Below are 16,874 nucleotides of genomic sequence, written 5' to 3'. Positions count from 1 at the left end.
ACTGAGAATGAGTTTTGCTTTTACTGCCCTTTTGGCAGACCTGAAAGAAAACTGGAGGTGTGAATTTTTGTTTGTATGTCAAAAATTTACTAAAATGCTCTCAAATACATGTTTTTACAGTTTATTTTACAAAATAAGAATATCAGCTGAAAAACAGAACCCACACAATTGTACGTGTCAGGACTTAATTCACTACTTACAAAAAATAAAATATAAAAAGAAATTCAACTGATCAAATGTTCTATTTTACAGTGCGGAACACACCGAGCTTGATAGCTGCAGTCGTTTAAGTGCGGCCAGTATCCAGTATTCGGGAGATAGTAGGTTCGAATCCCACTGTCGGCAGCCCAGAAAATGGTTTTCCGTGGTTTCCCATTTTCACACCAGGCAAATGCTGGGGCTGTACCTTAATTAAGGCCATGGCCGCTTCCTTCCCACTCCTAACCCCTTCCTGTCCCATCGTCGCTATAAGACATATCTGTGTCGGTGCGACGTAAAGCAACTAGCAAAAACAGTGTGGAACAAATTTTAAACAATTAAAATCTTATACATTACATTTCTCACGTAGAGTAGAGTTCTGCTTTCACAGTCCTTTTGGCAGCAGCACCCAGCACTCCTGCATGCATTGCCTGTAGGGAAACCTAGCCCACACAGTTGTGCGCTTCAACATTCAAAACATCATGGTATTACGTACGATGTTTTAAGTTCACAATTTACGTTCGCTAAACAATTTACACACTTCATTGATTATATTCTGATATTCAGGAAAGCTTCTAGATTACCGAGCTCGATAGCTGGAGTCGCTTAAGTGCGGCCAGTATCCAGTATTCAGGAGATAGTAGGTTTGAAACCCACAGTCGGCAGCCCTGAAAATGGTTTTCCTTGGTTTCCCCATTTTCACACCAGGCAAATGCTGGGGCTGTACCTTAATTAAGGCCACGGCCGCTTCCTTCCCACTCCTAGCCCTTTCCTGTCCCACTGTCTTCATAAGACGTATTTGTGTCGGTGTGACGTAAAAAGGCCAAACAAGAAGCATACTAAAGAACTGTTGAAACTCAGCAGAGAAAATATAAGATGGGTAGTAGGACTGTTCACAGGACACTGCCATCTGAAAAAATACACCTACGTGGTATTGGAGTAATAAGAGACAATATATGTAGGAAATGCAATGAAGCAGAGAAATCAGCTGAACACATACTTCTCGAATGTGAGGCGCTGGGTAGAATCAGACTCTTCACTCTAGGACAGGCCTTTCCAACTAGAGCACTTTGTGCTGGGGCGCATCAGCGCTGCACTCAGCAGCACCGTTCCCCTCCTTCCCCACCTGCCCCGCGCAGTGGTCGGTGCATGTGTGCGTAAGAGACAGTACATTCATTCTCATTCTCTCTCTGTGTGTGTCATTCTCAGTAGAATCTATTCGATAGAACGGACAGCGGAGCAGTTGGTTTCTCCTTCTTTAAAAATGTTGTGTAATCCTTCATGGGTGGACTCATATTTTGTTCTCAATACCGAAGGGAAAGCTCAGTGTTTAATTTGTCATATCATTTTAAGCGTAAAGTCTTCAACCGTGCGACGACACTACCACAATAAACGTTTTCAAATGTGATGACATTGTTGGCGCAGCAAGAACCAAACAAGTTGCTAAGTTAAAATCGGATTTGCTAAGTTCTTCGACGATACGTAATAACTTACTCATTAGGAATTGTTTTACATGCAATTTAGGAGATTTGTTTTCATTTTTGGTTTTGTATTGTTAAGAACTGATTAGAATTAGACTTAGATGTGCTGCTAAGAAAAAACACCGGGCGTGTTGGCGGCGCGGTTAGTGGCGCTCAGCTGTAAGCTTGCATCCGGGAGATGTTGGGTTCGAACCCCACTGTTGGCAGTGCTGAAGATTGTTTTCCGTGCTTTCCTATTTTCAAACCAAGAAAATGCAGGGGCTGTTCCTTAATTAAGGCCACGGCCGCTTGCTTCCCATTCATAGCCTTTTCCTATCCCACCATCGCCATAAGACTATTGCAAAAAAGAACCCACAAAGATAATTATTTTAATTATTTTATATCCCTGTCCCACAGATACTTGAACCCAATACTTTAGAAGATGCAGTTCGAGCACGTTATGGGCTATTGTTGCTCTGGGGACCCCCCCCCCCAAAAAAAAAAACAAACAGATGTTTTCAATTCTGAATTTAAATTAATGGAGAACTAGGACTTCTCTGTCTGATGAGGACTTGGAGGCTGTACTTACAATTTCTACTGCCAAGTCGATTGTACCCATTATTGGTAAATTAGTTGCCGCAAAACAATGTCAGCAATAGACTTAAATGCTAAATATACATTAAGGCAAACGCAAAGTATGTACATAATAAATTGCGTGTTTATGTGTTCACAGAACTGTCATAAATAATATTCCTTTCATAAGCTGCACGCTGACTTGACGACCTGTGGTTCTGCCTCTGTCACTTCCCCTTCTTCCCCCACCACCACAACGGTGCTATAGCACAGCACCGGGGCTGCTGACGGGGCTGGCTGGGGCCGTGGGAGCACCTCATTTGGAATCGCTTGCTCTAGGACTACCAGGTGAAGAGAGAGAAAAAGTCCAAGATGACCCAATAAGAACAACCTGCAGCTTTGTGAAGGGAGCAGGTGTATCTAGGTGGGAATGAAGGAAAAAACATGGTAGCAAAAGATCTTGGAGGCCGACGCTAATTACGAACTAATATTTAAAGGCCCCATCAATAGTAGTAGAAGAAGAAGAAGAAGAAGGAGAAGAAGAAGAATATACATATACTTTTTTTTTTTCTTTCCAAAATTAAGATGCAGGGATTATTCGCTTATAAAGGGTGTACCAGAAGTGCACTGACAAAAACTCAGGGATGCTTTTCATGTTATGAATGATGGTGCAATCGGATTGGCAGAGAAAAATATTTCTTTTCGAGAAAATGAGGTTACTTTGTTACTTCTGAGCGCGTGATTCAAATTGACTGACTCGCCATATTTGCTGTGTCAAAGTACAAGCTACTGCCGTGGTTCAGGGAAGAGAAGGTGGGGAGAGGGTAAGTGGGATGTATGATGGAGACAGAGATATTGCTTGGCGCGTTTGCACAAGCTTCCTCGTTCGACTTGCACAGAATTGTCCTTGTCTGTTACAGGCAATATCCACAGTTCGTTTATTGAACAGCCATAACGGCTACACAGTACAAGAACACACTGTAGTTAAGACACATTTGTCAGTCAAGGAGTGCACCACATTGTTTCTCCTCTCGTCTGTTGGTCGTAGTAACATTCTTTGTTATTAAACATTCTTGAAGATGCAACGCTGCCGCCCCATGATTGGAATTCCTTCACCAAGCTTGATAACTGCAGTCGCTTAAGTGCGGCCAGTATCCAGTATTCGGGAGATAGTAGGTTCGAACCCCACTGTCGGCAGCCCTGAAAATGGTTTTCCGTGGTTTCCCATTTTCACACCAGGCAAATGCTGGGGCTGTACCTTAATTAAGGCTACGTCCGCTTCCTTCCCACTCCTGGCCCCTTCCTGTCCCATCGTTGCCGTAAGACCTATCTGTGTCGGTGCAACGTAAAGTAACTATATTTTAATTTTTTTTTTAGGTATTCCTTCATTCACAACATTGTAAATGGAATGAAATACTGAATGTAGGAAACAATACGCCGAATGGCTTGGTTAGAGTAAATGCTAATAATATTATTTGCTTTACGTCCCACTATTATATTTACGGTTTTTTGGAGACACTGAGATACCGGAATTTGGTCCCACAGGAGTTCTTTTACGTGTCAGTAAATCTACCAACATGAGGCTGACTTATTTGAGCACCTTCAAATACCACCGGACTGAGCCAGGATCGAACAGGCCAAGTTGGGGTCAGAAGGCCAGCGCCTCAACTGTCTGAGCCACTCAGCCTGGTACAGTAGATGTTCAATGTGTCTCCCTCCTACTTCAATGCACTGCTCACAACACCTGTTCAGGATGAGTGTTGTGTTGCGAATGACCTGGAAAGCTGCCTGTATTGTTGGTACAGTTTCATCTTCTCATTCTACGGGGTTCGCATAGTAGTCGATTTGTGCAGGACAAATTGTACACTGCCTACTGGGGATAGGAAACGACTATGCAAAACAAACGAGAAACTTGTGAATTCGCACCGAGCATTACATCTGTCTCTCACCTTCCCTCCCTTCTATTCCCTCTACTGACACACAGCAACAGGCAGCGGTTGACTCTCTGGCATAACAAATACAGCATGTTCATCAATTTGAATCGCATGCCTGGAATGAACCAAGTAACTTCATTTTCTCGAAAATAAACATTTTCTCCACCAATTCGATTGCACCATCATTCTTAACACGAAGAGCATCCCTGATTTTTTTTTTTTTTTTTTTTTTTTTTTTTTTTTTTTTTTTGTCAGTATAGGTCTGATACACCCTGTATATAAGTACATCTTCATTATTGACTGTTTCACTTTTCATCGTTCAGTCTGCGATCGTGATTGAATTAACTATGCATCTCCACAATCCTCTGTTTCTAACTAGCTCCAAGGCCTTGTTTTATTCCTCTCCTCTTGTCAGTAAATCATTAAAAACTGAGCCTGACAATCATTGCCTTGGTCTCCCTCTATTCTTGTTGCCATCCATATTGGAGTGCATTATTCTCCTTGGTAACTTATCCTTCTGCATTCACTTCCCTTGACCCCACCACCAAAGCCAGATTATTTGCACAACTGCATCCATTGAATTCATTCCTCACTTTTCATCTTCCTATTTTAAGTATCCTCCTGTCATGTGTCCACCCAGCATTCAACAGTAAAGTCGGTCAGAAAATGGACTGATGTGAAGGCTGTACAAAACACTGTTGATCACAACTGCTGGCTCACTGTTTTAGCTTTGCTGCATCTTGATTCAATTTTGCATATTATACAACTATCTTGGAAGAATACACATCCCAAATATTTGAAATGATCCCCCTATTCCTGATTTGTATTTCCTACTGGGCATTCAGTCTTTGTAGGTTTTTTTCTTTGCTGACATCGCTTAAGTCTTGGAAATGCTGATTTTCGTATCATAGACAAAAGAAATTTGGAGGAAGGGTACATGCTCTTTTTCAGTGTAGGACAGATGCAGGAAACGGACTAGGAATGATCATTAGAAAGGATGTCCTGGAATATGTGGAGGAGGTGAAGAAGATCAGTGACAGAATGATCATAGCAGGGATATAGTTTCAGACAGGTACACGAGATTTGTTCCATGTATATGTTCCATAAACTGGGAATAAAGAAGGGAATATAGAACAATTCCTTGAAGAAGTAGAGATGGATATGGCAACTAGAATCAAGAAGGGGATATGTTAATGGACTTCTGCCGGCGGAACCAATTAATAATAGGAAACACATGTTTCAGGAAGAAAAATGGCAAGAATATTACTAGGTATGGATGGAGAGAGAGAGAGAGAAGAACAAAAATGTTGATTGATTACCTATTAGTGGAAGAAAGACATCAGAAAGGTGTTAATGGATGTTACAGTTATTCGCGACGAAGCCTTGGAGGGTGAACATAGAACAGTGATAGCAAAGCTGAAACTAGGCAAGGTCATAAAACTATGAGAAAGAGAGAAAGAAAGATTAGGGTCTGGAGATTGAAGGTGGTTCAGGAAGTGTTCAGAAAATAATGACAAAAACTGATACCAAGGACAGATATTAGCGATGTTGGTCAGGAATGGAATAATTTTAAGAGTGCATTTGTAATGTGTGTAGAGAACACATGTGGTAAAACATCAGGAAGGTAAGAGAGAAACAGACAACATGGAGGAATGATAAGAGTGAAAGAGAAAGTAAAGGAAAAGAAGGAAACTTCGAAGGAATGGAAAACACAAAAGACTGAAGAGGGTAGTGACATATACATGGAAGCGAAAAGTGTTTGGGGGAAAAAAAAAAAAAAAAAAATAGTAGTAGCCGACGAAAAGAAGAAAGTTTGGGAAACATTCACACAGGAAGTAAAGGAAGATTTGAACTGTGGGGAAAAAATTATTTGGATTTATAAGAAACTGTAGGCTGTAGGCTATATTGTATGTACAGTACCAAGCAAGTGTTGGGGTACGTACCTATCAGCTTGCATTCGGGAGATAGTAGGTTCGAACCCCACTTGTTGGCAGCCCTGAAGGTGGTTTTACATGGTTTCCCTATTTCACACCAGGAAAATGCTGGGACTGTACCTTAATTAAGGTCAAGGTCACTTCTTTCCCAGTCTATCCTATGGTCACCAAAGACATGTATGTGACAGTGTGACAGAAAAGAAAAAGTGATGAATTTGACTTCTTTCCGCACTCTGAAGTGTATAGAAAATTATACGGTATGATGCAGTTGCTACTTTCTGTACACTTTTATTTTAAAATCTTCTGTGGTTGGTTGAACTCCTTTTCACTTAAATGCAGCTTCTCTGATTGGTTGAAATTTCCTCTCGAGCATTGATTTTATGAACTTGGCTCCATGTTTATCATTTGTCCGTTCCACCTTTTGTCACTTCATGTACTGTTGTTTCAATTGTGTTGGTCATGGCTGCCTCGACGATGCATGATCTGGGTTGTGACATGTAAAACATGTATGATTTTGGTAGTGATATGTCAAAATTATTGATAATAAAATACTTAAGTAATTCACTGTAGTATGAAATACAATATTGTACACACCAGCCACTAAAGTGGTACATTTATCTTGTTAATTCATTATGAATGCTCAAATCATTAATGACCCTTTTTTTAGTTTCATTTGCTGCAGCATCTTCTGAATTAATTACATGCAGAACATTCTTAATTGTGCAAATTTCCACAATACTGTTATAGTCCAGCAGCTACAACTACATTCTAGCTTGTTATAAAAGGTTTATGACGCTGTGGCATTTGAGGACTCTTTCAGCAATAAAAGTCTTCTAGGTGCTGCTTCCTTGCTTGTTTTTAAAGGGGACTAACAATTAGGTAATTTTACACTTCTAGTTGCTTTGAAGAATATATTTCAGTGAAAAAGTCAATAGAGTTACTTTAAGGTAATTTGCTCCAGTCATATCTCATGACCCACAAATTTACATGAAACATTGTTGGTTAAGCCACAGACATATCAGCTTTTACTATTGCATATAATTATGGAATACCATTACTAACGATATCAGACTCCTTGGCTGAATGGACAGCGTGCTGACCTTCGGTTCAGAGGGTCGCAGGTTCGATTCCTGGCTGGGTCGGGGATTTTAACCTTAACTGGTTAATTCCAATGACTCAGATGCTGGGTGTGTGGCATATTCAACATTAGAAATCGTCTTAGATAGGGCCCTCATCTTCACGGACATGCAGGTCGCCTAATAGGCCGTCTACGAGAAAAAGACCCGCACCAGGTCTCTCTGGAGGCCATACGCCATTATTATTACTAACGATTACATACTCTCCTATTACAGCACCATGCTCAATTTTTTAGTACTTCACCAAACAGTAGAACCTTTTAATAAACCAATAACTATGTTTTCAGTAAACATGCCTTTTTAATTTGAAAACTTGTTGATAAAAACTTTGTTAGGTCCTATCTAATTTCATCTTGGATTTTTCTTTTTTGTGTCACTTTATTGTAAATCACTGAGGTGTAGTTTTTCCTGTGAATTAATTTATTTAGGATGGAACATTCTGGTATAGTGTAATTCTGAGAAGTTCTGGGCAACCTGGATTGTTTTGTTTATAGAGGGGAATGTTGACATTTGTTGAAACATGGCAAAGGAACCTAGACATCAGACTCAGGGTTGATATTTCTGACAATATTAGCTGTCACTCTTATTTGACAAACAGTGTAATGTGGCACCACACACACAGTCCTTATAAATTTTGTTCATTAGCCTCAGAGGTGTAGGCCTTAAGTCTTGACATATTGATTGGTGTTGTGGTTTTGTGGGTAATAAGTAGGACTGAACTAAAGTTTGAATCTATCAATACAGGGTTTAAGGGAAAGTTGTACTGAAAACATGAGAGGTGCATTGGTAGAGCATTTGCTATAATATGGCACAATTGTTTCTTTCTGTTACTGCACAGAAGGGAAAAATTCACTTGTTTCTGTTTAGTTTTGCATCTTTCCTAAATGGCGAGTGTTTGCAAATTCATACATATTGACTGCAGACAAATGGCTGTCAACCCTGGCACAATTACCTGTGTATTTCTAACACACAAGTGTATGGTAACACCAAATTTCCTACTGCAGATGTGGTCTTTCGCATAGTCTACCGGATGCAAGATTGTTCCAAACTGAAACTGAACATGTTCAAACTGTCTATGGTAGTTGTTCAATATGTCCACCATGTGTTCACAAGCATGCTTTACAGAGTCAAATTCTTAATGCCCATGCACATGCAAGCACTTTATGGTTACACATGTGTGGGCTCCACTACAGCACAATTACATTGATGGAACTCCTCTTTTGTGCCAAATTCACTTTCGTACACCAGACTCTTGATATTACCCAGTGGGAAAAACTGTAGGGGATTCAAACTAGGAGACTGAGCCGACTAACTATTGAGTCCATTGCACTTTGTCTAATGCAGTGGAAAGTATGGTCGAGGTACTTGTGCAGTGTACATGTTTACTTACAGCTGCATTGGTACATCCTTGAGATACCTGGTAGTTCATATCAGAAACTGGCACCTGTCACACATGTGGCTAATATGCAGGACACAGTTACAAAATCTCCGATGATTCCAGCTTGTACATAAACTGCAAATCATAAATGAAAATGTAGCTGCCAAACTATGGTTGGTTTAGGGGTTACACTTGCATAGATATTTTGGAAATTTAACATCTGTGTATAAGGACATGATGGGGTGTTTTTTACCATTTGCTTTACATCACATTGACTCCAGATAGGTCTTACTGTGACAATGTGATAGGAGAAGGTTAGGAGGGGGAGGTAAGTAACCGTGGTTTTGATTAAGGTACAGCCCCAGTATTTGCCTATTGAGGAAATGAGAAACCACAGAAAACCATCTTCATGGCTGCTGAAATTGGGGTTACTCTGATTAGGTTTTCATAACAAAGGGAAAAGAAGGGCAGGATGGGAAGAAAGTGGCTGTGATCTTAATTCAAGTACAGCCTCAGCATTTGCCTATTTTTGAAATGAGAAACCAGTGAAAAGCTATCTGATGGGCTGGCATTAGTTGGGTTCGAACCCACCATCTCTTGAATGTATTATCATAGTTACGTGGCCCATATTATGCTGCGAAGTCTCTTGGTTTGGAAGGAAAAACTTGGTTGTTGTGCCATGTTGTTTAGGAGCCCCCTGCAGGATTCCCGCCTTTGTGGAAAATGGAAAATCCACTTCTTCCAGGCACTGTATAGATTGCATGCGGTACAGTCCCTGGCACTCTTCCCTCAGTTCCCTTTACTCTCTCCCCAGTGGGACACATCAACACTGTGTTTATACACAACACTTTGCATGCTTCTCAGAAGGTACCATTCATTATTTCTAGAATGTTACCTTCTCTTGATAGGAAGTTGAAGTAAAACAGTTTGTCTAACATAATAATAAAATTGATGTGGTTCATGTGCTCATTTAATGTAAATATATAACAACCGGGTTTGACATCATAAAAACTTGCATCGAACATTCATCTCGCTTCATACCTGACTCCGTAGAAACAGGACAAGGGTTGGAGAATATACAATAGCAGGTTGGGATTCAGTTGCATGGAAGTGTAATAAACAGTTTCGTCTTTGCTAATAACTTGGTCTGAAAGGCCAATTTTGTTCAAAACATGCAATCTTAATATTGTGGAACCTGAAAAGAAATGCAGTGTGTATAATATGAAAATGGGCATTTCCAAGACTAATATTATTTGGAAGAAACCTAAGAGGATTGAATGTTATTTAGAGAATGCAAAACTGGAACAGTTCCATCAATTACTTAGGATGTGTATTCTCTCAGAATGGTTGTGTAATAAATATATTGACTCAGGATGAAGCAAGGCACATGCAGTGAGCTGGCAGTTGCAGTCAACTTTATTCTGTTGGAATGAAGTGAACTCCCAGACAAAATTACACATACATTGCTCCATTTTCAGACCAACTTTGATGTGTGAAGATGAAATCTGGGTGGTCTCAGATATTTTATTAATAAGCTGGATGTAGCAGACATAAAAGCAGCAAAAATTGCTGGTAGAAATAGCTTTACACTATGTGAGGGGACTATCAGTGAGAAGTTGTGGGTATAAACTGAATATGGTTTGTGGGCCATATGAGACAAATGGAGGATGATAAAATTCCTAGAATAATGAACTCTACCATGGAGAGTAAGAGAAGCAGAGGAAAACCTAGAAATGATAGTTTGACTCGGTTTTCGTAGATTTCAGAAATTGATTCCCATAGGAAATCTGCAATCTATGTCACGAATGAGTAAATTTATAATACCAATATAATATAATTGGTTCATGTTTGTGGGTTATTGTAGTCACGTCCTAGTTCGTGAACCATGGGCAACGGCTGAGTGGCCTAGTAAGTGGTCCTGAGAGTCGGGATAACAGTTGTTATGGAATGGGAGTGGGCATCTTGGACATATTCTGAGTTGTGGCCCTCCTTGTGCTCAGGCGGCTGGGACTATACAATTCACCGGTGGTCCATAACCCGTTAGAGGAGAGATCCTCACTTGGACTATATGCAAGTAGGGCAGCATCCTGCTTCATGAATTTACAGAGCTCAGAACACTTTTAGCAAGCCTCGGACCTATGGGAGTAACGGAGTCCCACTCCCATTTGACAGGCGAGGGACTCCTTGGAAACAACTTGGCGAACGAAATGGAATTCGATGGGGAGCTATCAATATTAATGGGGCTTATGGAAGAAAGAAGGTAGAACTGGCTGAGTCAGCGAAGAGGATGCATCTGGATGTGCTAGGAGTAAGTGATATTCGGGTAAGGGGAGATAATGAGGAAGAGATAGGAGATTATAAAGTGTACTTGACGGGTGTTAGAAAGGGAAGGGCAGAGTCTGGGGTAGGGCTCTTTATCAGGAATACCATTGCACACAACATAGTTTCAGTTAGGCACGTAAATGAGCGAATGATGTGGGTAGATTTGTCAGTTGGACGAATTAGGACAAGAATTGTGTCCGTGTATTCACCATGTGAGGGTGCAGATGAGGATGAAGTAGACAAGTTTTATGAAGCATTGAGTGACATCGTGGTCGGGGTCAACAGCAAGGATAGAATAGTGCTAATGGGCGATTTCAATGCGAGATTTGGGAATAGAACTGAAGGATACGAAAGGGTGATTGGTAAATGTGGGGAAGATATGGAAGCTAATGGGAATGGGAAGCGTTTGCTGGACTTCTGTGCTAGTATGGGTTTAGCTGTTACGAATACATTCTTCAAGCATAAGGCTATTCACCGCTACACATGGGAGGCTAGGGGTACCAGATCCATAATAGACTATATCTTAACAGACTTTGAATTCAGGAAATCTGTTAGGAATGTACGAGTTTTCTGGGGATTTTTCGATGATACAGACCACTATCTGATCTGTAGTGAACTAAGTATCTCTAGGCCTAGGGTAGAGAAAGTGAAATCTGTCTGCAAACGAATAAGGGTAGAATGTCTCCAGGACAAGGAAATTAGACAGAAGTACATGGATATGATTAGTGAGAAGTTTCAAACAGTAGACAGTAAGCAGGTTCAGGATATAGAAAGTGAATGGGTGGCATATAGGGATGCTGTAGTAGAAACAACAAGGGAATGTCTAGGAACAACTGTGTGTAAAGATGGGAAAAGGCGAACATCTTGGTGGAATGGTGAAGTGAGAGCAGCCTGTAAACGTAAAAAGAAGGCTTATCAGAAATGGCTCCAAGCAAGGGCCAAGGCAGACAGGGATTGGTACGTAGATGAAAGAAACAGAGCGAAACAAATAGTTGTTGAATCCAAAAAGCAGTCATGGGAAGATTTTGGTAATAACCTGGAAAGGCTAGGTCAAACAGCATGGAAACCTTTCTGGACATTAATAAAGAATCTTAGGAAGGGAGGGAAAAAGGAAATGAACAGTGTTTTGAGTAATTCAGGTGAACTCATAATAGATCCCAGGGAATCACTGGAGAGGTGGAGGGAATATTTTGAACATCTTCTCAATGTAAAAGGAAATCATCCTGGTGGTGTAGCGAACAGCCAAGCTCATGGGGAGGAGGAAAATGATGTTGGTGAAATTATGCTTGAGGAAGTGGAAAGGATAGTAAATAAAATCCATTGTCATAAGGCAGCAGGAATAGATGAAATTAGACCTGAAATGGTGAAGTATAGTGGGAAGGCAGGGATGAAATGGCTTCATAGAGTAGTAAAATTTTCGTGGAGTGTTGGTAAGGTACCTTCAGATTGGACAAAAGCAGTAATTGCACCTATCTATAAGCAAGGGAACAGGAAGGATTGCAACAACTATCGAGGTATCTCATTGATTAGTATACCAGGCAAAGTATTCACTGGCATCCTGGGAGGGAGGGTGCGATCAGTCGTTGAGAGGAAGTTGGATGAAAACCAGTGTGGTTTCAGACCACAGAGAGGCTGTCAGGATCAGATTTTCAGTATGCGCCAGGTAATTGAAAAATGCTAAGAGAAGAATAGGCAGTTGTGTTTATGTTTCGTAGATCTAGAGAAAGCATATGACAGGGTACCGAGGGAAAAGATGCTCGCCATACTGGGGGACTATGGAATTAAAGGTAGATTATTAGAATCAATCAAAGGCATTTATGTTGACAATTGGGCTTCAGTGAGAATTGGTGGTAGAATGAGTTCTTGGTTCAGGGTACTTACAGGAGTTAGACAAGGCTGTAATCTTTCACCTTTGCTGTTCGTAGTTTACATGGATCATCTGCTGAAAGGTATAAAATGGCAGGGAGGGATTCAGTTAGGTGGAAATGTAGTAAGCAGTTTGGCCTATGCTGACGACTTGGTCTTAATGGCAGACTGTGCCGAAAGTCTGCAGTCTAGTATCTTGGAACTTGAAAATAGGTGCAATGAGTATGGTATGAAAATTAGCCTCTCGAAGGCTAAATTGATGTCAGTAGGTAAGAAATTCAACAGAATTGAATGTCAGATTGGTGATACAAAGCTAGAACAGGTCGATAATTTCAAGTATTTAGGTTGTGTGTTTTCCCAGGATGGTAATATAGTAAGTGAGATTGAATCAAGGTGTAGTAAAGCTAATGCAGTGAGCTCGCAGTTGCGATCAGCAGTATTCTGTAAGAAGGAAGTCAGCTCCCAGACGAAACTATCTTTACATCGGTCTGTTTTCAGACCAACTTTGCTTTACGGAAGCGCGAAAGCTGGGTGGACTCAGGATATCTTGTTCATAAGTTAGAAGTAACAGACATGAAAGTAGCAAGAATGATTGCTGGTACAAACAGGTGGGAACAATGGCAGGATGGTACTCGGAATGAGGAGATAAAGGCTAATTTAGGAATGAACTCGATGGATGAAGCTGTACGCATAAACCGGCTTCGGTGGTGTGGTCATGTGAGGCGAATGGAGGAGGATAGGTTACCTAGGAGAATAATGGACTCTGTTATGGAGGGTAAGAGAAGTAGAGGGAGACCAAGACGACGATGGTTAGACTCGGTTTCTAACGATTTAAAGATAAGAGGTATAGAACTAAATGAGGCCACAACACTAGTTGCAAATCGAGGATTGTGGCGATGTTTAGTAAATTCTCAGAGGCTTGCAGACTGAACGCTGAAAGGCATAACAGTCTATAATGATAATGTATGTATGTATGTAGGTATGTATAATTGGTCCACTGTTGGACATTATAAATTTTCCAGCTGACTCATTCCTCTTCCCACCGTCTCACCCCACTGTGCCAATTTGGGCCCATCAGTTGGTAACTAGCACACCTATCAAGACGCATGGGTAGTGCATACCGTGGAGGTTACTACTACTAAAATTGTTTTCATTCCTCTCCTGAAGAAGGAGGCAGGTCTCTTCGACAGTAACGCCATCTCTCAGGCCGGGAGATTTGTTACAGTGAAGGGGAGATGCTCGGAGAAGGTGAGAGGGTTGGCAGCCGTGGCCTGCACTAGGAACTGTCCCGGCAATCGCCTTAGTGCAGGAGAATGGAAAAATACGGAAAACCATTCTCAGGGCAGCAGACGGTTGGGGCCAGTTGAGGTCCAGCCTTTTCCCATCTCCCATCCTGGTCAGAGTGCAGAGCTGCTGGACCATGGACCAGCCGTGGCCACTCTAGGGCAGAGACCCACTCTGCATCTACTGACCCCATGGAGGCCACTGCATAGTCTACTTAGAGCCACCGGCAGTGTCAATGCATAATGGGAGACTTTGTCTCTTTTTCAAAATTGATGCTTGGTAGGCTATCATATGTTACAGAAATTGAATCCCATAGAAAACCTGAAATATTTGTCCTCAGTAAGTAAATTTATAATACCAATATAATTGTTTCATTATTGGACACCATAAATTTTCCACTTAACTCATTCCTGTTGCCAGTGTTTCGCCCCATTGTGCCAATTCGGGCTCATCAGTTTGTAACTAGCACACCTATCAAGACGCACGGCTAGTGCATAGCGCAGGCTATTTGCAGCCACCGACAGTGCCAAATTGGCACACTGGTGCGAAATGCTGGCAATAGGAATGAGTTAGCTGGAAAATTTATAATGTCCAATAATGGGCCAATTGTATTGGTATCATAAATTTACTCATTTGAGCAGATATTTCAGGCTCCCATTGGGAATCAATTTCTGTAACATCTGATGGCCTAGCAAGCATCAGTTTTTGAAAAATAAACAAAGTCTCTCATAGTGCATTGGCACTGCCGGTCGCTCTAAGTAGTCTACGCAGTGGCCTCCACGGTATGCACTAGCCATGCATCTTGGTAGGTGTGCTAAGTACGAACTGTTGAGCCTAAATTGGCACACTGGGGGCAAAATGTTTTTAACAGGAATGAGTTAGCAGGAAAATTTTTTAATGTCCATAACAGACCAATTCTATTGGTATTATGCTAGATTTCAGTGCAAGAGGTGTAGTACTAGATGAGACCTGAAAGCTAGTTCATGTAGATTGTTGCGGAGGCACCTGGTTCATGCAGAGATGTTTGCAGACTGAATGGTGAGTGGCATAGTAATCTGTAATGAAAATGTCCTCATTCAGCCAACTTTGTATCCATAGTGAAGTTGCATGTTCTTTAAAATGATTATGACTGAGCTCGATAGCTGCAGTCGCTTAAGTGCGGCCAGTATCCAGTATTCGGGAGATAGTGGGTTCGAACCCCACTGTCGGCAGCCCTGAAGATGGTTTTCCGTGGTTCCCATTTTCACACCAGGCATATGCTGGGGCTGTACCTTAATTAAGGCCACAGCTGCTTCCTTCCCACTCCTAGCTCTTTCCTGTGCCATCGTCGCCATAAGACGTATCTGTGTCGATGCGACGTAAAGCAACTAGCAAAAGAAAAAAATGATTATGAGACTCATGTTAATGGAGAAACTTACTTTTATAAGTCAATACTTTACATAAATGCTCACATTTCGCAGTATTTTCAGTATTAATAATATGGTTATGTATTAAGTTGGCTCATGATATGTAATCTTGAGTTATTTCTCAAAACCTAATTTTAAAGAAGTCTGTCTACCATGTACAAGTTTTCTTTTGTAATGTGCACTTGCAAATATAGTTTAGAAAGTTGCAGAGTTTTTTTCAAATTAAAATTTTACGTACAACATTATTATTATTTTTTTCACTTCCGTGTTGTGAACTTCCTAACTGTCTGACTGATTTTACAAATATTATAAATCTGCATTTTAACTTGAAAAATATGAAATATCTGCATTTATTAAATAAAATACACACTCGTCGGACCTTGTACTCACACTTACTTGTTACCTGCTTACTTACACATACGTTATTTGAAGGGCGCCAGCTGCCACTCAGTGCAGCAATAATAGAATGAGACTCTTGACTATCTCTAGGGTGTGGGGTAATAAGCTTACTTTTGACAACATACCATATAAATTCTGGAAAAAGGAGATTGGCGTTCGGTTTCCCCATTAATTTTGAGGTTAAGATATTTTACTGTCAATGAAATGAAAGTATGAATTCGTTTGATAGAACAATATATATTCTTTAAATAATATATCAAAAATAGTGAGTCTTGTTGCGATAAAACAGATGAGAATATGAAATTATGACATTGCAACTGAAAGAAACTAGGCATGAATTTGAATTCTTCTTGACCGGACATATAACAATTTATACGAAATATTTCCCTCACTGATTCACTTGACTGTACCTTCAACACTTTTAGTGTAATTACGACGTATTCCTTTGATCTGGTGTTTACTGTAGATGTGTCACGCCTAACTTGGTGATACATCCTTGTGACTGCTTCTTCTCCATATCATCTGACTTCTTTGTAAGTCAATATGGTATGACCTCTTGGCAGGTCCAGGGTTGCCCTCTCTGACTTCATGGTAAGCCCTTGCGTCCATGTCTTCAACTGAGTGAGCGACCAACCAACTTTTGGCCTCACTCTCTCAATGACCAATAATTAATGGCTCACTGGGTCTTCACCATCTCTCGTTCACACTGGTTGACTGACCGACTGAGGCCTCTTGATCTAGTAGACTTCTTCACTGTACTGCTTCCGTTTAAGTAATGACTGATGCTACAATATGCACCCACCTTTTATAGATGTTGGTTGACACCGCTATGTAATCTCCAGAAATAACAATGACATTCTCCCACCTACGCGACAGATATTACATACAGTGGTGAAATAGCCCGGAGGCGGCTAACTCCGTGAGCGCATATCTAAATAAATACAATGCCGTAGCCATGGCTTGGCGATGACTTGGCAGAATCGC

The 16,874-nt window shown here is 40.9% G+C and overlaps 1 protein-coding gene across 1 annotated transcript in view; it reads left to right on the top strand.

The window, feature by feature from the left end:
- Nucleotides 1–16,874, top strand: part of LOC136863624 (serine-rich adhesin for platelets) — a 402,886-nt gene that overhangs the window by 96,952 nt on the left and 289,060 nt on the right. The gene's annotated exons all lie outside the window — the stretch shown is intronic.

The sequence above is a fragment of the Anabrus simplex genome, chromosome 2 (genome assembly GCF_040414725.1).
Source record: "Anabrus simplex isolate iqAnaSimp1 chromosome 2, ASM4041472v1, whole genome shotgun sequence".
NCBI classification, from domain to species: domain Eukaryota; kingdom Metazoa; phylum Arthropoda; class Insecta; order Orthoptera; family Tettigoniidae; genus Anabrus; species Anabrus simplex.
The sequence above is the reverse complement of the archived record's forward strand: the minus strand, read 5'-3'. Positions and strand labels throughout refer to the sequence as shown.